Source organism: Tachypleus tridentatus, chromosome 11, assembly GCF_004210375.1.
Source record: "Tachypleus tridentatus isolate NWPU-2018 chromosome 11, ASM421037v1, whole genome shotgun sequence".
In the NCBI taxonomy this organism is placed as follows: Eukaryota; Metazoa; Arthropoda; class Merostomata; order Xiphosura; family Limulidae; genus Tachypleus; species Tachypleus tridentatus.
Genome location: NC_134835.1, coordinates 32158966 through 32185934, shown reverse-complemented (window position 1 = coordinate 32185934; position 26969 = coordinate 32158966). Strand labels below are relative to the sequence as shown.

General features: G+C 36.1%; 1 pseudogene across 1 annotated transcript in view; it reads left to right on the top strand.

The window, feature by feature from the left end:
* The window catches only part of LOC143231881 (disintegrin and metalloproteinase domain-containing protein 10-like), a 51921-nt pseudogene that overhangs the window by 10512 nt on the left and 14440 nt on the right, over window positions 1-26969 (top strand). The window contains exons 3-4 of the transcript XR_013017267.1: window positions 18493-18758; window positions 20832-20960. The product of XR_013017267.1 is annotated as a disintegrin and metalloproteinase domain-containing protein 10-like (transcript). The remainder of the gene's footprint in view (window positions 1-18492; window positions 18759-20831; window positions 20961-26969) is intronic.

Below are 26969 nucleotides of genomic sequence, written 5' to 3'. Positions count from 1 at the left end.
GAATGTGTTTCATCTTTTATACACACCTGCTTATATAAAACTGTTTTGTTTTTTCTTATATTGATATAATTCTTTTGGTAAAATTATAAAAAAAATTAGTTTCAGCTCTAAAACACGAATGCAAGCTACGCCACGCGAGCTACACCGTATCAAAACGTATTTGTTCATAGCGAGTTGCCCCCCCCCAGTGGCTCAGCGGCATGTCTGCGGACTTACACGCTAAAATCCGGGTTTCGATACCCGTGGTGGGCAGAGCACAGATAGCCCATTGTGTAGCTTTGTGCTTAATTCAAAACAACAACAACAACAATCATGGCTAGTTATGGTTGATTATTAAAATTTAAGTATTAAGTATTTCAGTATTATTGATAACGTAATGATTCCTATTGGGATGAAAGAAACAAAACTATCTAGAAATGTCTTTTGTGTTTGTTTAGTAAGACACCCAGTCAGAAAAATAACTGTAAACAATAGAGTGGAATATAAAAACCAGAAAAGAACCAGTGTTTTATTAATTTAGTTCAATCGTAAAAAGAAAAAAAAAAGGTGGCCGAGACAATTGTTTATTTATTTTAGTGCACAACAGGTTAGGTGCACTCTGTCCACCAATGTAAATTGAGCCCAGGAACAACCAATGTCATCACTGTCAATGACATCTTCTTAGGTTAAAGGTACACCATAATATAAAATATGTCTAAAATAGTACCTCGGGTCAGTATCGTACTGAGTGAAAGAAACACTTGTAACATAAGTGTCACAAGGTTCACACAGTAAACAGTAAGAAGGAACACTGTGGCCAGAGTGGAACGTTGCTAAAACAACTTCCTATATATGATTCTTATGCAAACCAGAAGGCTAATAAGCAATAGCTGGCTTTGTCTGGGAAAAATCTGTTTTGATGTTGCCCATCCAAATCACTTGCCAAGTGACGTGGAGCTGTACGGGCTTGAAACTCAAATATGGGATAAGATAGGTTTGTTTGTTTTTTTTTAATTTCGCGCAAAGCTACACGAGGTCTATCTGCACTAGCTGTCTCTAATTTAATAGTGTAAGACTAGAGGGAAGACAACTAGTAATCACCGCCCACCGCCAACTTTTGGGCTACTCTTTTACCAACTAATAGTGAGATTTACCGTCACATTATAACGCCCCCACGGCTGGGAAGGCGAGCATGTTTGGCGCGACGGGGATGCGAACCCGCGACCCTCAGATTACGAGTCGCACACCTTAACATGCTTGGCCATGCCGGGCTGTAAACCCTTATTTTAGCGTTGTAGACCCGTGGACGTACCACTGTATCAGCGGGCGACCCTCAGAAAGGGATTTATCTATTCTGATAACGGGGGGGGGGTATTATTTCTATTGACGTTTTACCCTCCCCTCTCCCGTTTTATCTTCTCACATCTTTATATATATCTAGTGTGAAAGAGTTCTAACAAACTACGTTTTTAGGATGATTGTGACTTTACGATTTCGGTTCAAAATTGACAGGCCTCTCTGTTATCATGTATATACAGATATTGCATTATTGTTTTTGAAGACATTTTTTTTTCCATCCTGGTGGAAATGTGTCATTATGGGGTTGACATTATTGGCAAGTAGATTCAGCAACTTTCTGGTGTTATTCGTTCTTTTTGTTACGAGAACATTTCTGTCAACGTTAAACTATCTGTCCAATTTTGCAGTGTTGTAATAGAACTGGCACTGAGATTGTTTGTACGTATTTACTTCCTATCAGCACAGAAATAAGTAAAACAGAACTCAACATATTACGTCACACCTTTCTCTATCCACAGTTTGCTATCTAAGTACCACTAAAGCTGTATTTTCTTGCTCGCAGTTAAGATGAAGGTTTTTTTGGACTGATTTTTAACGGTTATGTAACGAGGTCTGAATGGTACAGTTGGAGATAGTCTAGTTCTGTTTTTGAATATCGCGCAAAGCTACACGAGGGCTATCTGCGCAAGCCGTCCGTAATTTAGCAGTGTAAGACTAGAGGGAAGGCAGCTAGTCATCACCATCCATCATCAACTCTTGGGCTGCTCTACCAACGAATAGCGGGATTGACCGTTTCTTATATCGCCCTCATGGCTGAAAGGGACAGCATGATTGATGGGACGGGGATTCGAACCCGCGGCCCTCAGATTACGAGTCGAGCACCCCTAACCGCCTGGCCATGCCGAGCCGTACAGATTAATTGCGGTGTATCCAATCTGTACAATTTCATGACTCATTTTGTTTTGCATGTGCTAATAAATTAAGTGGGGAGTTCACACTGAAGTGACTAATCAGTATAATTCAAGCATGATCTATGTATAGATCAGACACTGGTTCATCACTTATGTATAGATCAGACACTAGTTTCACTATTTTACGAAAACTGACAAGTTACAGAAAATATGAGTGCAATACGTGTTTCTTTTTAGGTTAATTGAATTGAATGTGTTTCATCTTTTATACACACCTGCTTATATAAAACTGTTTTGTTTTTTCTTATATTGATATAATTCTTTTGGTAAAATTATAAAAAAAATTAGTTTCAGCTCTAAAACACGAATGCAAGCTACGCCACGCGAGCTACACCGTATCAAAACGTATTTGTTCATAGCGAGTTGCCCCCCCCCAGTGGCTCAGCGGCATGTCTGCGGACTTACACGCTAAAATCCGGGTTTCGATACCCGTGGTGGGCAGAGCACAGATAGCCCATTGTGTAGCTTTGTGCTTAATTCAAAACAACAACAACAACAATCATAGCTAGTTATGGTTGATTATTAAAATTTAAGTATTAAGTATTTCAGTATTATTGATAACGTAATGATTCCTATTGGGATGAAAGAAACAAAACTATCTAGAAATGTCTTTTGTATTTGTTTAGTAAGACACCCAGTCAGAAAAATAACTGTAAACAATAGAGTGGAATATAAAAACCAGAAAAGAACCAGTGTTTTATTAATTTAGTTCAATCGTAAAAAGAAAAAAAAAAAGAGTCTAAAAGACTAGGTGGCCGAGACAATTGTTTATTTATTTTAGTGCACAACAGGTTAGGTGCACTCTGTCCACCAATGTAAATTGAGTCCAGGAACAACCAATGTCATCACTGTCAATGACATCTTCTTAGGTTAAAGGTACACCATAATATAAAATATGTCTAAAATAGTACCTCGGGTCAGTATCGTACTGAGTGAAAGAAACACTTGTAACATAAGTGTCACAAGGTTCACACAGTAAACAGTAAGAAGGAACACTGTGGCCAGAGTGGAACGTTGCTAAAACAACTTCCTATATATGATTCTTATGCAAACCAGAAGGCTAATAAGCAATAGCTGGCTTTGTCTGGGAAAAATCTGTTTTGATGTTGGCCATCCAAATCACTTGCCAAGTGACGTGGAGCTGTACGGGCTTGAAACTCAAATATGGGATAAGATAGGTTTTTTTGGTTTTTTTTTTAATTTCGCGCAAAGCTACACGAGGTCTATCTGCACTAGCTGTCTCTAATTTAATAGTGTAAGACTAGAGGGAAGACAACTAGTAATCACCGCCCACCGCCAACTTTTGGGCTACTCTTTTACCAACTAATAGTGAGATTGATCGTAATATTACAACGCTCCTCACGGCTGAAAGAGCGAGCGTGGTTGGTGTGGTGGGAATTTGAACCCGCGACCCTCAGATTACAAGTCGAGCGCCCTAACTACCTAGCCATACCAGGTAGTGGAATAAGCAATGCTGTTATACGGCCAGAACAGGTTGGTTTTGTTGTGGTGTCACATATCTCTTTATCTCGGATTCCAACATGGTCAAGAGTAAAAAAAAATTGAACAGAAACTGATGAAAACTGGAATGACCATTTAATCACACCATTGCAGATAAAATGTTTTGCACACCAGTTTGGACAAGACACAATAAACACAATAGTTATGGGAAGAATATTTATATAAACCACTCGTTATTACACAGCAGTATTAACTTTACTGAATATTTAAATAAATTCAGCTCCATACTTGTAGTAACTCCCAACGACCCACGCAGGTGGCGTTGGTCTCGAGTTACATATAAGTTTGTTTTAAATATTGGACGTTAAAACGATTAACATTAGAAGGCATATAATAACGTACTCATTTTATACTATGTTAGGACAGCTAAAAATAGATGACGTACGGACTTTCTTTGAAGCGAATTTTAATTATTTATACTTTAACACAGTAGAATAATCGAAACCGAGTACATTGAAGACAAGTGTTGGATTACTGATTGGGACTAAAAGACAATTTAATTTAAACAGAGATAGAATATCCATTTTCTGTAAAATTAAATTTAAATTAGGCAGTTGCACAAGCCTTTGTTCCAACTTACACTTCATAAAAATGTTGTTCTAGTTTTAATAACTAATTTTCCATAATTCAGCTACGCAGGTTTCAAATATAGTATTGATTTTTTTTCCGTCACGTAAGGAGTCTTACAAACCGGGAAGAAAAAAGACAACTCATGTTTAGATCACACTATTATTTGTTTTACCACAATGAACGTTTTTTATTGTTATATTTGGATTCTAGAACGATCGATAAGACTCTCACGTCGCTACTGGGGCCCGACATAGCCAAGCGTGTTAAGGCGTTTGACTCGTAATCCGAGGGTCGCAGGTTCGAATCCAGGTCGCACCAAACATGCTTGCCCTTTCAGCCGTGGGGGGCGTTATAATGTGACGGTCAATCCCACTATTTGTTGATACAAGAGTAGCTCAAGAGTGGGTGGTGCTGACTAGCTGCTTTCCCTCCAGTTTTACACTGCTAAATTAGGGACGGCTAGCGCAGATAGCCCTCGAGTAGCTTTGCGCAAAATTTAAAAAACAACAACAAAAAAACGTCGCTACTGGTCTAAAGAAATCTAGAGCCAGTGGTTGTCACCATTTTAAGCACAAGAAAATGTGATCCGATTTCAAAATGATTCACTTATGTAAACGTACGTATGACGTTTTGTGAAAAAAAAAAAAAACCTCTGTAAGCGATGAGGAATAATGGATATCATTTTCGGATTCAGCGTACAGGAATTAGTGTAGAACGTATAAAAAAATATAAAAATCCAACAAAATAGAATAATCGCAGGCCTATGTTATTAAGTGCAAATATAAACTGTGCTCAGTTTCCAGCCAATTGAGAAGTCGATACTTCTAAGTGGATGTGCACGTGACTTTTTAGCGTATTATATTAGTGACAATAATTAAGCAAGTAAACAATAAACTTTTATCAGCATTTATTAATTTACATTTTTGCCAAACCGAAGCGAACATATTTTTGTTCCTATTAAAAATGGTAATAAAACAGTTTGTGAGTCTATAGTAGAAAAGCGCCACGCATAAAATATAGACAAAAACAATTACACGGTGCTGTATGTTTAAAATAGCAATTGGTATAAAAATGGCGTCTAAAGTTGGGTAATTTTGTTTTTAGAACTATAACAAGTGGTTGTGTTTTAGGCTATCGACATGTGTACGAAATCGGTTACTAGCGTTACAATTGACCTTGATATATTGAGAAACACGCCTAATAAAAATAGTTTAATAGCACCCATCGTTTATTATTAGAAACACATAACAGAAAAAAACAACAAAATTCGATCTCGCGTTTCTGCAAGTAACCGTTTTTAGATTAAGGTCAAAAGTTCCCAAACATTGTTTTCTTCTTCTTGAAAACTAATTGCTGTCGAACATTTCAGTTGGAGGTTTTAAACAGACTTCTAGAAAAAGTTCGATGGAAGCCATGAGTAATAGGTTCCAACGATATTGATGAATCGATGCATTTTTGTTCGTAGTTTCGTAACGAACTTGATTAAAATAGGAGGTTATTCCATTTCGTTTTTGTCTTGTTTTTTATATACAACTAAAGGCAAAATAAATCGTGAAACATCTGAAGTTTATTATTGGTGAACTAAAACGTAATGACGTCTCATTACGAAGTGAATAACATATTGATGTTCGTCTTTACTGCGCAAAACTTGATTGTGGAACAAATACAAGTACAAAAGCAAAAACAAATACAAATACAAGTACGTATGTTTATCGTGAGTTGCGAAAACTTTGTAAGAAGAATCCGGGCATCATTTGATAGAGGTTATATTAAAAATACGGGCACATGTATCATCAACTACGAAACGATGGAACATAAAAAGTACATAATCATAAATCATAAAACTATTAAAATAAGAATAACTATATCATTGGTTGCAAGAATGCAAAATACAATTTTGGTGTATAAATATATATATTTTCAGTTGTAAAACTGTGTAATATAAATAGTTAAGCCTGACATGGCCTAGCGCGTTAAGGCGTGCAATTCGTAATCTGAGGGTCGCGGGTTCGCGCCCGAGTCGCGCCAAACATGCTCGCCCTACCAGCCCTGGGGGCGTTATAATGTGACGGTCAATCCCACTTTGCGTTGGTAAAAGAGTAGCCCAAGAGTTGGCGGTGGGTGGTGATGACTAGCTGCCTTCCCTCTAGTCTTACACTGCTAAATTAGGGACGGCTAGCACAGATAGCCCTCGAGTAGCTTTGTGCGAAATTCCAAAAAAACAAACAAACAAAAACAATCGCGCCCGAGTCGCGCCAAACATGCTCGCCCTCCCAGCCGTGGGGGCGTTATAATGTGACGGTCAATCCCACTTTCGTTGGTAAAAGAGTAGCCCAAGAGTTGGCGGTGGGTGGTGATGACTAGCTGCCTTCCTCTAGTCTTACACTGCTAAATTAGGGACGGCTAGCACAGATAGCCCTCGAGTAGCTTTGTGCGAAATTCCAAAAAAACAAACAAACAAAAACAATCGCGCCCGAGTCGCGCCAAACATGCTCGCCCTCCCAGCCGTGGGGGCGTTATAATGTGACGGTCAATCCCACTTTTCGTTGGTAAAAGAGTAGCCCAAGAGTTGGCGGTGGGTGGTGATGGCTAGCTGCCTTCCCTCTAGTCTTACACTGCTAAATTAGGGACGGCTAGCACAGATAGCCCTCGAGTAGCTTTGTGCGAAATTCCAAAACAAACAAACAAACAATAAATAGTTAAACATATAATCAATTTCAAAAGTGTATAAGGAAAATATACTGGATCACTGTTGTGGAAACATCTAGTTGTCATAACTTGCATGTTTCCAAACGTATAAGCTACGTTGTTCTTGTACGACGGTTTTGTTACGTATATAAAACTACACACATTGGAGCGTTAGAAACGAAAACTTATATGATAGAGAAAATTGAAATCGCCCGTTTCTTTAAATCAAAGATTGGTTGCGACAAGGTGGAACTTGCATGAAAATATTAAACTTGTCAAAAGCACCTTTCACGAATCGTTGAACGTGTCTCACAGCTTTTACCTCGAACATTTATATAGAAAGTATTTCAGTACAAAATCTATGGGGACGAGAATAAACACGAGACTATGAAATGTTTGATGTGTTTCTTTAGGTGCTTCTAGTTATTTGTTCACGGCACGAGATATAAACTTTCAGTTTTGTTATTGTTGTTATCGTGTGCAAAGAATGATAAAAAACAACCATGAGTTGAACTGAAGCTTTGGAATATCGGATAACGTATCTGTCAGATCTAGCAACTTCGGCACATTTTAATGGCCTTAATGCTCAATAAAAGGAAACTACAACGATTTAAGACATACGTTGAAAATAAATAAAAATACAGTAACTGACAGGTTAATTCATTGTTTATAATTCTAGGTTTTAAATAAAAGTAGAAAGCACCTACTCTTTAAGACTTGTTTTCCCCATTCGCTTGTTTTAAAAAAAAATATTCAAATGTTATAACATTTTTCTTCGGTTCGATGAATATCTTTAAAGATATATTAATATAATAATTTTTTACGTTAAGATATTAAGTAGGTTGAAGCGTTAGGCATGCAAATATCTGGTAACACACTGACTTCATAAGTTATGTATAAATCAGACACTGGTTTCACTACTTATGTATGGATAAGACACTAGTTTCACCACTTATGTGTAGGTAAGACGCTGGTTTCGTATCAAATTCGTCTGTGTCAGTAACCAGACTATATGCTTTTGAATACTTGATTTAATCATACAAGCTAGAAACACCACATCACACAAGTTTTTAATCGTACATGTTAGATATACCACACCACACAAGTTTTTAATCGTACATGTTAGATATACCACACCACTCAAGTTTTTAATCGTACATGTTAGGTATACCACACCACTCAAGTTTTTAATCGCACATGTTAGATATACCACACCACTCAAGTTTTTAATCGTACAAGTTAGATATACCACACCACTCAAGTTTTTAATCGTACATGTTAGGTATACCACACCACTCAAGTTTTTAATCGTATATGTTAGATATACCACACCACACAAGTTTTTAATCGCACATGTTAGATATACCACACCACTCAAGTTTTTAATCGTACATGTTAGGTATACCACACCACACAAGTTTTTAATCGTACAAGTTAGGTATACCACACCACACAAGTTTTTAATCGTACATGTTAGGTATACCACACCACTCAAGTTTTTAATCGCACATGTTAGATATACCACACCACTCAAGTTTTTAATCGTACAAGTTAGATATACCACACCACTCAAGTTTTTAATCGTACATGTTAGGTATACCACACCACTCAAGTTTTTAATCGTATATGTTAGATATACCACATCACACAAGTTTTTAATCGCACATGTTAGATATACCACACCACTCAAGTTTTTAATCGTACAAGTTAGGTATACCACACCACACAAGTTTTTAATCGTACATGTTAGATATACCACACCACACAAGTTTTTAATCGTACATGTTAGATATACCACACCACTCAGGTTTTTAATCGTACAAGTTAGATATACCACACCACTCAGGTTTTTAATCGTACAAGTTAGATATACCACACCACTCAAGTTTTTAATCGTACAAGTTAGATATACCACACCACTCAAGTTTTTAATCGTACATGTTAGATATACCACACCACACAAGTTTTTAATCGTACAAGTTAGATATACCACACCACTCAAGTTTTTAATCGTACAAGCTAGATATACCACACCACTCAAGTTTTTAATCGTACAAGCTAGATATACCACACCACTCAAGTTTTTAATCGCACATGTTAGATATACCACACCACTCAAGTTTTTAATCGTACATGTTAGGTATACCACACCACACAAGTTTTTAATCGTACATGTTAGGTATACCACACCACACAAGTTTTTAATCGTACATGTTAGGTATACCACACCACTCAAGTTTTTAATCGCACATGTTAGATATACCACACCACTCAAGTTTTTAATCGTACATGTTAGATATACCACACCACTCAAGTTTTTAGTCGTACAAGCTAGATATACCACACCACTCAAGTTTTTAATCGTACATGTTAGGTATACCACACCACTCAAGTTTTTAATCGCACATGTTAGATATACCACACCACTCAAGTTTTTAATCGTACATGTTAGGTATACCACACCACTCAAGTTTTTAATCGTACATGTTAGGTATACCACACCACTCAAGTTTTTAATCGCACATGTTAGATATACCACACCACTCAAGTTTTTAATCGTACATGTTAGGTATACCACACCACACAAGTTTTTAATCGTACATGTTAGGTATACCACACCACTCAAGTTTTTAATCGCACATGTTAGATATACCACACCACTCAAGTTTTTAATCGTACATGTTAGATATACCACACCACTCAAGTTTTTAGTCGTACAAGCTAGATATACCACACCACTCAAGTTTTTAATCGTACATGTTAGGTATACCACACCACTCAAGTTTTTAATCGCACATGTTAGATATACCACACCACTCAAGTTTTTAATCGTACAAGCTAGATATACCACACCACTCAAGTTTTTAATCGTACATGTTAGGTATACCACACCACTCAAGTTTTTAATCGCACATGTTAGATATACCACACCACTCAAGTTTTTAATCGTACATGTTAGGTATACCACACCACACAAGTTTTTAATCGTACATGTTAGGTATACCACACCACTCAAGTTTTTAATCGCACATGTTAGGTATACCACACCACACAAGTTTTTAATCGTACAAGCTAGATATACCACACCACTCAAGTTTTTAATCGTACATGTTAGGTATACCACACCACTCAAGTTTTTAATCGTACAAGTTAGATATACCACACCACTCAAGTTTTTAATCGCACATGTTAGATATACCACACCACTCAAGTTTTTAATCGTACAAGTTAGATATACCACACCACTCAAGTTTTTAATCGTACAAGTTAGATATACCACACCACTCAAGTTTTTAATCGCACATGTTAGATATACCACACCACTCAAGTTTTTAATCGTACAAGTTAGATATACCACACCACTCAAGTTTTTAATCGCACATGTTAGATATACCACACCACTCAAGTTTTTAATCGTACATGTTAGATATACCACACCACACAAGTTTTTAATCGCACATGTTAGATATACCACACCACTCAAGTTTTTAATCGTACATGTTAGATATACCACACCACTCAAGTTTTTAATCGTACATGTTAGATATACCACACCAATCAAGTTTTTAATCGCACATGTTAGATATACCACACCACTCAAGTTTTTAATCGTACATGTTAGATATACCACACCACACAAGTTTTTAATCGCACATGTTAGATATACCACACCACTCAAGTTTTTAATCGCACATGTTAGATATACCACACCACACAAGTTTTTAATCGTACATGTTAGATATACCACACCACACAAGTTTTTAATCGCACATGTTAGATATACCACACCACTCAAGTTTTTAATCGTACATGTTAGATATACCACACCACTCAAGTTTTTAATCGTACATGTTAGATATACCACACCAATCAAGTTTTTAATCGCACATGTTAGATATACCACACCACTCAAGTTTTTAATCGTACATGTTAGATATACCACACCACACAAGTTTTTAATCGCACATGTTAGATATACCACACCACTCAAGTTTTTAATCGTACATGTTAGATATACCACACCACTCAAGTTTTTAATCGTACGTGTAGATATACATCACACAAGTTTTAATGGCACATGTTACATATACCACATCACTCAAGTTTTTAATCGTATAATTATTACTAAAATGATTAGCTCTGCGTAGTAGGTCAAGCACACTGCTGTCGAGGATATATTTATTTTTGGGAACTTGAACTTGCATTGCAGATACATTTTGTTTGTAACTACATACAAAGCTACACGATGGACTACTTGTGCTGCGACCACCACGGGTATCAAAATCCGATTTTCGCGTTATACGTCCGTAGACTTACTGCTGAACCACGGAGGGGGGGAAGCTATACATATAGGCTTTTGGTGTTTTTTGTTACTTAGCACAAGGGCTATCTGTGCTCCGCCCACCACGTGTATCAAATCCCAGTTCCTAGCGGTAAAATTTTTCAGATGTGCCACTAAGGGCTTATAGATAGGACGGCAAAACATTTTACTAATAAACAGACAGCACTTTAAAAAGCCTATGTTTGAGTTTAGTAAATCATATGCATGTATGTTTTCAGTGGTTTAAACATTTCTATTCTCTGGTTGATATTTCAAACCGACTGAAGTGATTAACTTGCCCCGAAACAACTGTTGCTATGGGGCATAATGTACACATACATATATATACACATACATATTTATTCATCTTCTACATTTTTCAATCTTGTTAGAAATGAGCATGTAACATAATTTTTTGGGTACAGTTTATGATTACTAATTTTTAGCTGACACACTTAGAATTCACGGTAAGACTGTGGAGTCTAGATATCAGTCTTTGTCATGGTTAGTAGACTGTACGATTATCCGGGTCTAATTATTAATGACTTAATGTTTTTATTAGTAATTAATTACAACGCTAAAATGTGGCGTTTCGATTCTCCGAGGTGATGAGGTGGTTAGTGCGCTTGACTCTCAATTATAAGGTCGAGGGTTCGAATTCCCGTCTCCCCAAACATGCTCGCCCTTTCAGCCGTGAGAATGGTATAATGTGACGGTCGATCCCACTTCTTGCTAGTAAAAGAGTAATCCAAAAGTTGACGGTGGGTGGTGGTGATTACCTGCCTTTCCTCTATTCCTTTTACTGCTAAATTAGGGACGGCTAGCACAGATATCTCTCGCGTAGCTTTGCGGGAAATTCAAAACCAATCCAATTAGGAAATAAACGAACGATTTGAAAGGAGCATTTGCTTGTTATGGTATTAACTTGCAAAGTAGATTAGAAACTGAAGAAGATATACCAAGCAAATTAAATGATTAGAAGTTTAATCTCTGACTGAGGAAGAATAAAAACTGTTGCAATGAAAGTTCACTTAAATATTGGATTATTTATGACAGGCTTAAAATCGATATTTATTTCCACTACTTAGCAAAGTATTAAAAATAGGGCCGCATTCGTCTTCTTCTATTATTTGGTTATATTTACCTGTTTCGAGACAATTCATAACATAGTGAAGCCTACTTAGGTTTGTTTACCTAGTTCAACTGTGATTAGTTTCAGATAACAGATATCCCTCGTCCAATGGCACAGCGGGTATGTCTGCCCACTTATACTGCTAGAAACCGGGTTTCGATAACGGCGGTGGGCAGAAGAAATAGCTTTTTTGTTTAACTTTGTGTTTGCTAACAAACAGCGACAGATAAATAATAAACTACAGGGTACAAAAAACCTAGTAGTAGTTTAACACTGTACAGTATAGGCTAAGCCTAATCATCAGATGCTCGACTAGGTGACAGCTTTAAAGAGATTAACACGAAGGTTCCTCTTGGGTGAACGTTAGAATCATAGATCGATATCTTCCTTCCAGAAGTCGAATTGGAAAATAAGTTAAAATTCCTGAAGAACAGACCACTGTTGGAGAAGTAGTCTTGTCCGTAGCGACTTTTAACTAGAGTTGTTGTTCACATGCAAAGCAGTCATACTTATGTCTGTTTGTTTGTTTAACATTAAGCACAAAGCTACATAATAGGCTATCTATGTTCTGCCCACAGCGGGTATTGAAACCCGGTTCCCAGCGTTGTAAGTCAGCAGACATCCCGCTGTGCTACAAGGAGGGGGTACACTTATCAATCCTTTTAAATATGTAGTGAACACGAAATCACTTTTTTAGAAACATTTTTATATGTGTGGTCTGTTTCTTCTTTCAAGTTCATGATATAACTCAACTTTGAAGTGCTGGAAATTATATGTAGTTTTACACGTTCGTACAAAAGGACAAAAACGAGCGATACGGTTTATAAATCCTTGGGTTTTTGCGTGTTTTTAAATGACTAAGGTTGTATTTTATCTTGCGCAAAACTTCGACCTTCGTATTATACGTATTCGTGTGTACAGTATAACCAAGCGTTTCAAGTGTTCGTCTTACTTTTCAGCTTGGCAGCTCACCTGATCAATATCGAACGACTCACCATCTCACGTTAGTTTCGTACTGCGTCACGGTTTTGGGTTTTCCCGTTCTGTCATTTCGCTGTTATCATGTATTTCTGTGACACCCAAATTGTATTCAGTAAATTATTCCCTATCTCTTTAATGGTCACGCTTTTCAACAATTTTGAAGCATTATGGAAAGATCTAAAGACACGAGAAATTTATTTTACAAAAATTTATACGTACACCATCTGTCTACTTCGTGCGTATTAATCATGTAGGCGCTATTTTAGATCGTAATATCTTATTAATTAAACTGAACCTCGAACAGAAAATATTATCCTTCATTTACTTTGATATTCCAATTCGAACGGTGCACAGTTTTTGTTTTCTTCTCTAATTTCTAATTAATGAACTGCGGAGATACATCATTGTTCCCTGTTTCTTTTCACACTTTTATTAAATGTGTTTATATTACATTCTATTCAGTATATTATTTTAATATTTTTGTTATTATGTGGTAAACATAGATGAATTAACATTTACTCGCACTTAGTGCTTTTAATTGTTAGTAGAATGAAAAGTTGGCAAATGTTTGTGTACACACGTTTAGATTGTAAAGCCATCGATTAAAGAACTAAGTTATAAATAGCATCAAATATGATACTTTGGTTATAAAATATTCACCACTCGATTATTACATCTTTTTTTGATAAAATTATTTTTTTTTTCGCTACATTTTTCGATATGACATTAATAGTTCACTTCTGCTGCTGGACTTGAAAGCGATTGTAGCGCCACTGCGGCAAAAATAAAAGATGTGTACAGGTGATTGTTTTTAAAAGTATATACATGGCACGTGTATCGAGGTATTACTCACCATAATATCACGTACACCCTCGACCTCAGTCAAAACTGTATGTGTTTGTTGGCCGTTCTAGCTTTTTTGTTGGTTCACATATTGTTTCATAAAATTACAAAATGCAAATTGATGTCACGTAACGCAAGATTTTCTGCTTTAACCGGATGCAATGTATGATTATGAATTATTTCGCGAGTTTAACAGTATGTCACATATTATTAAACTCGCGTAATAATATCTAAGTTCAAAAAACAACAAAAACACGAACTTGCATCAGATACTAGAACTCATGATATGGCTTGGAAACAACTTGGATGGGTTGGAAATCGTTCGAAACGAAAAGAAAAGAAGGGGTTGCTATGGTCACAACACAACAGAAAACTGAACATGTAATATTTGTTATCTGATGAGGACATGTGGTAATCTTTGAAACTGTAAATCCCTCTTTCCGAGTTAAATCGACAAATTATTTAATTGAATTAGTATGCAAGAATTGATCATATATTTGAGAATACTGAACTCGGTGTTGTTATCACATCTGTTGTGTAAGTTATCGATCCAGCATAGCCAAGTGGTTAAGGCACTCGACTTCTCATATAAGGGTCGCAGGTTCGAATTCTCATCACACCAAACGTGCTCGCTGGAGGTGGTGATGACTGGTTGTCCTATCTCTAGTCTTACACAAGAAAATTAGGGTCGGCTGGCACAGATAACTCTCGTGTAGCTTTGCGAGAAATTCAAAACAAACAAACTGTACTTTATATAGAAAGGGAGAATTTAGAGCCTTTACAGTAGGGTTGATATTTTATATAGATGATGGAATTGGTGCCATCACATGAGTGTTAGTATTTTATGCAGATTATGGAAACACCGACATCACATTAGGGTTAGTAGTTTATATAAATTATGAAATTAGCACCATCATATTAGGGTTAGTATTTTATGTAGATTATGGAATTGGCACCATCACATTACGGTTAGTATTTGATATGCTGATTAACTCTGGGCTAGTTTCATTGTGTTTTTAGCTTTATTTCAGAATGTTTGCGTAAAGCTACATAGGAGTTACTTGTCCTAATTTTCACTTGATAGGTTATAGGGAAGGCAGTTAGTCAATAGCACCCGCCGCCAACAGTGGAAAATTACTATCATTACTGTAGCACGCCCAAGACTCCAAAACATGTACTGATTTTTTTACGATAAGGAGACACAAACCACAAATCCTCAGATTCAAAGTCCGAGCAAACTAACCACTTGTATATGTTTGGCCTCTTTTTATTACAGACTTAGGCCTGTCTATACATTCTGGGTCTTCTATTATAGACAGGCCTAAGTTTGTTCATTACAAAATTAAGCCTGTTTAGAATACAAGAGTTATAATGTTATAAATCGACTTTTGTATTCCACTGTGATACGGAGTAACTGACATGCGAAGATATGGAACATTAGTTTAAACATTAAAATATATTTCCTTTACCTTTAAAAGCGCTAATAAATGTTTTTTTATTAATTTATTAATTCTAGAAATTTTCGTTTAATAGAAATTATCATAAGTTTCTTCTTTTTATTTATATCAACTTTTAAAAATTCACAAAATATTGAACGTGCTTTCTCAGAAAACAAGTGTAAGCTACAAAGCATACTAGTTTTTTATATGAGCATGAATCTGTAGTGGCAAGTTGTGGTTGTTTTTTTTTTTTGTTTCTTTTTAAGTACCCGACGGCACATCACGTGATTAAGTTTATACAATCTTCATGGCAAGCTTTGACAGACATGCCTGTGGCAGACACTGATAACACGTTCACGAGAAAAGCGCTCTCAATCATTTTCTTCAGAGTAAACAATACCAAACACCATCAAACAGAAAATTGCCCAGAAAAGAAGAACTTTATCAAACCGCATGCACTGCTGTCAAATTTTCGAAAAAAATGAATCAGTCACTGTTGAGTTGATTTCCCATCAGTAAATGAAATACCTGGAAGAACTCTTGTTTTCTGTTTCTTTATTTGAAAGCAGATATCTCAAGTTGATATTTAAACATACATTTAAGTTGGAATAATTTTCCGGGAGAACTTAGTTCTCGTTTTAACAGATTGGAATAAGGTACAGAAATATTAATACAAAGTTTTAAGGTTAGTTGTTTTTTTTACAGATAACCGCAGTTTATAACTGTTTTTTTTTTATACAGCTGTGCTTTAATAATACCGGTTTCTTGTACGGTTCGAAATAATATTAGGCTTTATATTACATTTTGTTTTCAATTAGGCCTAATGGTGCGTTTTCCCTTTTTTTGTACAAACACATTATTCATGGACACTTCCAGTTATCAGTATTCGAAGTTATAATCACAAACCACACCTATGGTAATTTAAATTTTGAGATTCAAAATTTGGTCTGAGACATTTATTCCAATATTGCAACTTCGATTGTTCTATTATTTGCCGAAATAACCCAAGTTAATTTTCTGAGTTTTATAATCGGACTTCTAAAATCGTTATATTATTTCCCGTAAGTTTAAACGAAGAGGGTGCTTATGCAATATCTTTTGAAACTACGACGTTAATTTAAACATTGAACATTAAAAAGTATTTCTACTGAAATAGAGTAATTGTCATAATGTTACATATTGAACGTTGTGTAATTGTTTATATGTTGTTACCATATTTTTATGAGAAAAATGGATGAAATGTTATAAAATTGAGTGGATCGTTCCAAATACGTTTTGATTTTAGTAGTAATAGTAATATGCTTAAAAGTATAACTTATCTAGTTTAGTTTCTATGTTTAATTAGTTTAAATAACGTATTTCTCGCCATCGAAGACGCACCCCCATTTTGATTAGCTAATTTTGAAGAAGAAAAAAAAGATAAACATAAGAATAAGATAGTAACACTTCCACCAATCTTACCAAGATGTTTCGTGAATTGTTTAGTGACTTACGGTACGAAAATACTCTTGCCTACTTCTGGTTTTTGTGAGCCACGTGCTGATTACATCTACCTTTGAAAGTGTGTACATTATATTAAGACTAGAATATCTGTACTACTATGTAATAACGTTATTTTAAGCCTATTCTCTGAGTGCCTTTTTTGTAGAAGCCGTAAATAATATGGACTTTGTTCACAAATTTGATTCAGCTGAACTTTTACAGAGAAGAGGTCTGTGTTTGAAATCGTAACACAACAACAGAACAGAATGGCCTGAACGGAATTGAAACAAACTTACGATATCTTGCAAATGGCTGCCGTTACCGGGTAGTGTTTCCGCAATTTTACTTTTCGTACGTTCTTATAATGATGCCTTAACATCAAGATCGTTTGAGATGAGTAAAAATGTCATTATTTGATGGAAAATAAATAAATTAGACCATTGACTGGTTTATCTTATCCTACTGCGGAATTGTCAATGCATTTTGTAATTATCTTGTTTATTTATTTGTTATTTAATACTAAGTAACTTATACATTTCATTTTGGGTCATACAGAGGGGCTTGGATTACTGTCTAGTATCGGAACGCTTCGTCTAGGCTTAGGTTTAGACCTATGAGCAACGTAACCTATGGCCTGGAAGACACAGGGTAAATATTTGAGACTTACTTTGGGGGAAAAATAGCGTTTTCGACCCCGGGAAATACGGTAATTGTAATATAGATTTATCTCTTTTAACATTTATGAAAAAAGAAAAAAACACACTCCCTCAGTCTCTTGGCATGTAATTATTATTATTAGTTTTTTTTTTTAATTTCGCGTAAAACTACACGAGGGCTATCTGCGCTTTGTTTTGTTTTGAATTTCGCGAAAACCTACACGAGAGCTATCTGCGCTAGCCGTCCCTAATTAAGCAGTGCAAGACTAGAGGGAAGGCAGCTATTCATCATCACCTACCGCCAACTCTTGGGCTACTCTTTTACTGACGAATAGTGGGATTGACTGGAACATTATAACGCCCCCACGACTGAAAGGTCGAGCATGTTTGGTGTGACGGGGATTCGAACCCGCGACCCCCGGATTACGAGTCAAGTGCTTTAACCACCTGGCCATGCCGGGCCTATTATTATTGTTTTTCAGTTATGTCTTGAGAGGTTTTATTTTCTAATTTCCTCATTATATTCAACTTACTCGTTTTGGAATTCAACAAACCTCTTTCAGTGTAATCTAGTAATTTCAAATATCTTATATTTAATCTCCCACTGCAGACTTTAACCAAGATGGTCGTTCCGATAACATATCTTTCATGATCAAAAGAATAAAAGTCTACACCGTAAATGATCTCAGAGATCCTCATTATCGCTTTCCGGGAAACTATGGGGTGGAAAAATTTTTGGAACTATTTTCTGAAGAGGATTATGATGCTTTTTGTCTGGCCTACATGTTTACTTACCGAGATTTTGAGGGAGGAACTTTAGGCCTAGCCTGGACCGGTGATTTGAAAAACGCTGGTGGAGTATGTGAGAAAAACCGGGTAAGTTAAATTTTGTGAATAACAGAAAGTTTATTTGGAAAAGTTTAAATGAAAAGAAAAACAACTTTTATCTTTTCTTGTCACATAATAACTCTAAATAAGTAGTCAATAAAAATGTTAACGCAATGATATCTGTAAGAGATAATACTGTTCGAAACTTTAAGTTATGAAATAGTTTTTATATTTTAGAAAATCATTTTCGATAACATTTAAAAGTTATTGTTACATATTGAAATATTTTCAAAGCCAAATTAATTTGTAAAACAAAACTTCATTGTTTTTTAAGGCCTAATTTATTTCCTTTGGTAACTTCAATCTGAACAGTACTGAATGTGACACATAAGACAAATAAAACCTAGGCGAGTAGCATAAGGTTCCAACATAGTCCGCCTTTCGGTTCCCAGCGATAATAATCAAGGGTTCGATTCCCCACAGTGGACTCAATAGATAGCCTGATGTGGCTTTGCTATAAGAAAACGTACACACACAGCGATAGTTCTGAGGGATTATAATATATAGCAAACAAAAAGACATAACAGTTGTTAATTTAGAACTACTTACCAGCTGAAGGATTACCATGAATATCACCGTCACCTATATGGTTACTCTTAACGGAATGGCGGTATTGACTGTCACATTTTTAATGCTTTTACAGTTAAAGGTGCAAGCAGTGATGTATTTACGTGGAGGCTAGAGGGGGCTCAGCCCCAGGGTCTGTGGTCTCAATGGAGGCCAAATGATAATTTTATTTTATGTAAAATTACACGGTATGTAGGGCCAACAAAAAATTATTAGTCTCTGGGCCCCACACAACCTTAACTTCTCCACTTGGTGAGAGGCATATTAGGGGCATATTGCGGCTCAAACCTTAGACCTTTGCCTGACAATCCGTTACACTGACCGCTAGACTAGGGCAATATTTATCTCTACAGAAATCATTTTATATAAGATCAGTGGCTGAAAAATCATATCATTAATGTAGCTCTTACACTCCATGTTGGTTTTATTAAAATGTATGTGATTTTAGCTTTGCTTTTATCAAATGCATCTGAAATTATTTTTTTTTTATTTCCTTTACAAAAATTATATTTTCGTAAATCTTCCTACGAATTTTTGTCTCTTCAATATACTTGTCGTAAATTTTAATTTTTTTTTTTTAATTTCAACAATCGGGAACGCATACTGAAAGTATTCAATTTTCTGTAACCTATGCGACTGACGTTTAATTTTCTAGAGATTCTGTGAAAAGAAATCTCCCAACAAACATTACTAATCCGTCTTTGATTGTCTTGAAATTATATTTCATCTACTATTTCTAATTTAAATAAACCACACTTTCTTAACTGCAGTATTCACTCAAACCAGATGCTGTACCACGATTTTCTCTTGTTAGTAATTGCTTTCACCAGCTTCGATGTTCTTATATTGTGTGCATCAGATTATCTAGTTGAGTCGGGCTATATTTTATAAAAACATGAGCACATCACTTGCTGTGAAAGTACAGATCATTTGAGTTTTGTTTCTGGTTTCAAAGTATTTTGAACATTTACGTTAGGCTTAGCTTGAACATTTGCATTAGGCTTAGCTTGAACATTTGCATTAGGCTTAGCTTGTTATCGTTGACCATCGTCATCTAGTTTTAGTCTCTTCTATTTCCATAATAAATTAAACATAATGGACTCATTAAGCAGTAGCCCATAATTTGGTTAATTTATTTTCTTCCTCTGTTTATTATGATAGACTGAAAAACGAATTGAGCACTTAAATTTATACTGTCTAGTAAAATTGTGTCATATAAGAAGAGATTAAGTTGGAAGATTTGCGTAGTTTATGAATTATTGATAATAACGAGTTAAATGAACATTCTCTTTCGGGATTGTAAAGATGAGAAGTTGTTGTGAATTTTCAAAACTGAATCATATTAACGAGTGTTTTTCAACAATTTGTTTTCAGGTAAGAGAACATTAATAAAATGAGCTTACGTGTTACCATTTTAATAATTTCAGTTCTGTATATTAATATATTCGTGTATCTATGTTAACGATCTCGGTTGCTTTCTTACTTATTTGACAGCATTATCGTGGAAGCCTTAAAAGTCTAAACACTGGAATCGTCACCCTCCTAAACTATGGAAAACACGTCCCGCCGGTTGTTTCTCATGTAACTTTAGCCCATGAAATAGGCCATAACTTTGGATCTCCTGTAAGTAGAACCTTTATAACAATAGTGAAAAAAAAATTGTTTTAATTTATTTTATCTGGTCTCACCAGATATAGTAATTCACATCGCTATTGATATATATATATATATATATATACAATTGCTGACGTGACCGCACAACACACGGAGAAAACATGGGGATCCAATCGGGGCTGGAATTAAATGCTAAATATGGTGACAATCGGTCCAGAGACTCGACAGTTATAAGGACACTGACGCAGAATTTTGTTAAATGGTGGTTTAGAGATATATATATGTATACACATTGTTGTGTATACAACTCAGTTGTCTTAGGATGAATATAAGTGAAGTAGGTGTCGCTGAGGTAACTTTGAACAGTTATTATAAAGCAAAATGAGTTTACACTTCACTATTCAGCAACAATGACTGTAAACAGTTTGTTACTAAAAGTGCAAGATATGTATACAGTACTGTGCAAAAGTGTTAGGACAAGAGAATATTTTTTGGGCTTCCACTAGAAAAAATAACTCTCTTAGCCACTGTGGCTAAACAAAGTAATTTTCTTTTAGCCACAGTGACAGTTGTTTAGCCACAATTTTAGGTCTACAAAAACTGTGTGGTGCGTGACTTTTAATATGCATCAATTCCATTCAGTAAAAAATAGTTGTAATTATGTGAAAATCTACAAGACATTAAGTTTTGTACTATTTTTATTCCTCAGCAATCTTCCCCGCCAAAAAAAACAAAAACAAAATAAACATAATAAAGAGGAAAATAAAGATACATTTCTCAAAATAACAGAGAAACAAAAAAATGACTTAAAACTAGAATACGGTAGCATGACTAGTAAGTAGATAAATCCAATGGTAGCTCTTCAGCCAAATCATTCTCAACAGAAGATGTAGTAGAGGTTGACACCTGAGGTTCCGAAGCACATTTCTTCAACAGGGAATGGTACCCACGTCTGTCTTTGTGAGTGACCCAGTATATGAATGCAGAGTTGAAATTAAAATGATCTAAAGGATTGGACTCCATGGATAAGTTCAGTAACATTTCTGTCTTGGCCACAGACAGACTGCTCATGGTATCTGTTTTGATGCTGTTGTATGCTTATTCCCTGCTCCAGTCAACAGATGTAACTGGAATTATTAATCCAACTTCTGTAAGCTGAGACAGAGTTGGAAAAGTTTGACGGGTCTGGTGGATGTATTCCTTGTGGAAGCTCTTCATGTTTCTGTTTTTGTGAGCATCCTGTTCCATTATGTTCCTTAGTAGCAGCCATTAAGTCAGTGCCTCATCCTCACTGACGAAAGGAGAGAAGTGCTGGATGAGTTTCTTCAGATCATCCTCATCATATACTGCTCTGCTGTGACATGGGTTAAATATTGAAAAAATTGACATGATGTTAGTGTCTGGGAATGCTACTTGTAGTCTTGTGACCACCTCTTCAACAAATGACTCAGCATCTGATCTGTACTTTTCACGTTGTTTATCAATATCTTTGATGTCATGGCCTCTGTAAGAAGTGTAACCACTGGCATCAGGAGTTTGTGGGAGTTCCTTCAGTGCAGTCTGTGTGTAAGATGTGTACCAGTGACTGAATTGACAGAATTGACCCATCAATAATTGCTTTAGCCTGACCATAAGATAAATCAGCTCTCTGTAGAGATCTTGACAAAAGTCCAAGAATGCCAACAGCGTCATCCAAAAAATGTGTCATCATGACAAAGCTGTAACATGACATTTGCTGGACTAGACCACGTAGCAAGGCTCGGCCTGTAGTACCACGTTACATTGCTACGACCTGCAGGCAGCTTATCACAGATGCAATACAGTTGACTAGTGCTTGGACGGAATCATTAAAAGAGAGCCATCATGTGAAGAACACTTGCTTCATTTTGTTTCTTTGATCTCTTTCAGAACCCGACACAACTTGGGAGAATATTTCAGGCTTTTGCGAACTGGCTCAAAACTGAAATGGACTTCACAAGGTATGGCACCTAGTTTGCTGTCTTTTCAGCTGCAAACTGTAATCTGTGTGCCAAACAATGACTTGTTATTATCCAGGGGCATTCCTCCTTAAATTTTGTAACAACACCTGTTTTTTATTCCCACCATGACATTTGCACCATAAGTTGCAAGTCCAACCAAGTCAACATCAAACAATCCTCAATCTGCCATGACTGAGCGCATTGTGTTGTAGATAGGATTAGCCTTAGTGTTGGTCAGTTCACGCACAGCAAGGAATCGACTTGTAACCTCACCTAATGATGAAAGATACCTGATATAAATTATCAGTATAGAGGTGTTTCCTGCATCAGTTTCAAGAGCAAAAAATGGGAAAGTGCGATGCCCTAAAGTCTGCCTGCATTTCATCGTGAACTACATGATTTAGGGCACTGTACATATCATCCAGAGACTGGCTGTGGGTGTATACGAAGCTCTCTGTTCCACTTTGTGACTGAGTCTGTAGTTTCTTTAGAGAGGTCACTCTTTGTTAAAAATATATGAGAACTTGTGTTTTGAAATAAGACCACCAATTAAAGTAATAAACAAAGATATTTGGAAGAGTTGGCTAGCTACTTAATGTTTGATAGATATTTTCAAAATGTTTCACTTTTAGAAAATTGTCAAATTGCCTTTTGTTTTAAGAAAATACTGTAGAAAACAGAAAGTATCTTATTAATACTCGAATGAAGAATATTCTTACATTGAATACTTGTAGTGAAAGGAGGGAATGAAACTTCACGATGGCTTCCTTTGTTTGTACAAGTAATGTGGTCATCTGTGTCTGAATGTCACCTTTACATCCCACATACACATTCACAGCAGCAGTTGACATGTCCTTCTTCAAAACTTGTGATGCTACTGGACTTCAATGATCTTCTGACCGTGCATGCTTCAAAAGTCATCTTTTTTAGGCTTAGTAACAGTGGTAGCATAAATATTTGTCTTCGTGTTGTCCCTGCATAATTTGCAATGAAATGTATTTTGTTGGGAAACATGTTCCAGCCAAAGAAACTGTGAAAACCAAGTTTCTTTAACAACTCTGTGAAAATCGTGGGTAAATTCTTTTTCACACCGACAGTCTGATCACTGCTTGAAGCTTCAGTTTCTTCAGAGCTGTCTTCTCTTTTGGAATTGGATTTCTCACCATCAGTTGATGTTGTTGCTTCGACCTTCTTTTGAAAAAAACTTGATATATCTAAATGTTTAGACGTCTTTTTATCTGTTCTAGGAGTTGCAATGATCTCAATTCAAACACATGTCAAACGAAACTTGGAATTTCCACTTTGATACAGACCATATGTTGGTTTGACGAAAGTCAGGATTTCTCTGATTACTGTTTGTGTATCACAGGTAAAATCAAACATGTAGCATAAGAAATGAAAATAAAAGAAATCATTAGCGCAGCTGAGTAATAATTTTTTTTAAATTTAATTTGTTAGTTGTCATATCCCTAAAATCATAAAAATACATATATAAAGAAAATATAGATTACAGTCAGTGGTAGTTTTTAAAGACGTTTCTTGTTTCTTCATCTCGCTGAGGGGCGCCTCTGGTCATTTGTCATTATTAATGACTTGGATGGCGATAAAAACCATGAAAGCTGTTCAAGACCGAAACTTGAGCAGAATAAATAAAGGAAAATCATCCAAGACCGAAAAATTATTATCTTTCGCCACTGTGGCGAAACCAACACTAGATTTTTTAGCCACAGGCTGTTTCTTTTCGCCAATGGCGATGTGGCTAATGGCTAGCGGAAGCATAGATTTTATCATTTAATTGTCATGTCACCCCAAAAAAAAAAACGTAGAGAGTTGTCAATAGAGCAGATCCGGCATGGTCAGAGGGTTAAGGCACTCGACTTGCAATCTGAGGGTCGCGGGTTCGAATCCCCGTAAAACAAAACATGTTTGCCCTTTCAACCGTGGGGACATTATAATATTACGGTCAATCCCACTATTCGTTGGTAAAAGAGTAGCCCAAGAATTGGCGGTGGGTGCTGATGACTAGTTGCCTTTCCTCGAGTCTTACGCTGCTAAATTAGGGAAAGCTAGCGCAGATAGCTCTCGACTAGCTTTGTGCTAAATTCAAAACAAACAAACAAACCAATAGAGCAGAAAGTTCGCGTTATGTTGGTTAGACTCTGTGACAAATTGCTGGAGGCTTGAAATGCTCCCCAAACATTGCCAAGTACACCCTAGATCATGAAACCGAGATAAATTTGAAAGTATGAAAGGAAGAGGCAGAACACCTAACGTAATGATACTGATGTTAAGTATCTTTGTTTATGTAGTCTTCCGGAGAGAAGGAAAATTGTCACTGATCTCAAGTACGAGATAAACAACCGTGACAGAAAAGTGTCCAGATCTGCAGTATCAATAAGATTCCATGAGTTTGAAATATGTGGACGTTTGTAAAACCTTTATTTCGTTCTTCAGATATTGTAAAGAGACCAAAACGTTTTTAAAAAGTACAAAAACTGAACTGTTGATGATTCGAAAAAAGTGTTAAAGACGGGCGATTCCGAGTTTGAAATATTTGGTTCAAAGCGTAGTCTGTACGTCCAGAGTAAGAAAGGCGTAAGATACCAAAATACAAAGCACCTATCACGAAGTACTGAGGAGGTACTGTGATGGTTTGGGATTTTTTTTTCTGCTGAGGCCACAGCAAATATTTGCAAAATAGGTGGAATAAAGAACCATCCAATACTAATTTGTCATGGTACAGCCAGTGGTTGGCGTATATGATTGGTAAATGATTCTACTACCAGGATAGAAGAAAAACTGCCACTGATCTCAGGCACCCTATGCAGAAATTCCTTAACTATTATTATTGTAGTTTCAGTGGTATCTTGACTGACAATATTGTTGTTTCAAGGTATCTTAACAATCATTATTCTAGTTTCAAGGGTATTTCTACTAATATTATTATGGTTTCAATGATACGCCGACTAAAAATTTTCGTTTTACCTCCATATTTGCATGGCAGGAAGGATCACAAAATAAAACATGAAACAAAGAAAGTAATCCGATAACTCGGTAGTTATCGGAAGGTAGATATTATGTCTACTGAGGTGTCTTACAAATGAACAGATTGGCCAATCTTATCATATCATTATCACAGAAACAGTTTTGCGATTAGCTCACTCTGAAATACTCGGAAGTCTCTATGATTCTGGTGGACATTGTGGTATCATCATGAGAAGAGAACTACGACATGTAGGTTTAACTTCTATTGATGGATTTGTAGTTAATGCTCTAAGTTGAAACACGACAGTGCATTTTTCTCCCCTTAAAATAAAGTCTGCTTCAAACAACAGCTGCGTATAATTTCGTAACAAAGTGTCTATCTATCCATCTACCTGGCTCTCTTTTTGAAATATAGTGACTCATGAGTCAAAAGCAAAAGAAAAAAAACAAACACACAAAACAACTGACGTAGACACCACGCGTACCAGAGACAAAGATAACAAACTAAACACGTCTGGACGGGATGGAAAGACATCCGACCCATGTAGGTGTGGACACGTTTGGATTATGAAAAAAATATCAAATGAAAAGACCAAAACAGAAAGATTAGACACAGTTAGTCCTTGAACAGTTAGTCCTTGAAATCAAAATAACTCCTTCATCTTATCATATTACCAATCGTGATATTAATTTTTTACTGTGGTAGTTGAATGTTATTCAAGGCTGAAAGTAATAAAAATGTCATACCTTTCAATGACGGATGTACGGTTTTATGATGAGTAAGGGTTTGTAATATTTTTCATCGTATCATTTTGATAACATAAAGATATCATTTTAGAAGCTGATGAGAAATCTTTACGTTTTTGATGAAAGTCCCTGACGCTCATATTGTTTCACTGTTTGATTTGAATTTCGCGCAAAGCTACACTGGAGCTATCTGCGCTGGCCGTCCCTAATTTAGCAGTGTGAGACTAGAGGGAAGGCAGCTAATCATCACCACCCACCGCCAACTCTTGGGCTACTCTTTTACCAACGAATAGTGAGATTGACCGTC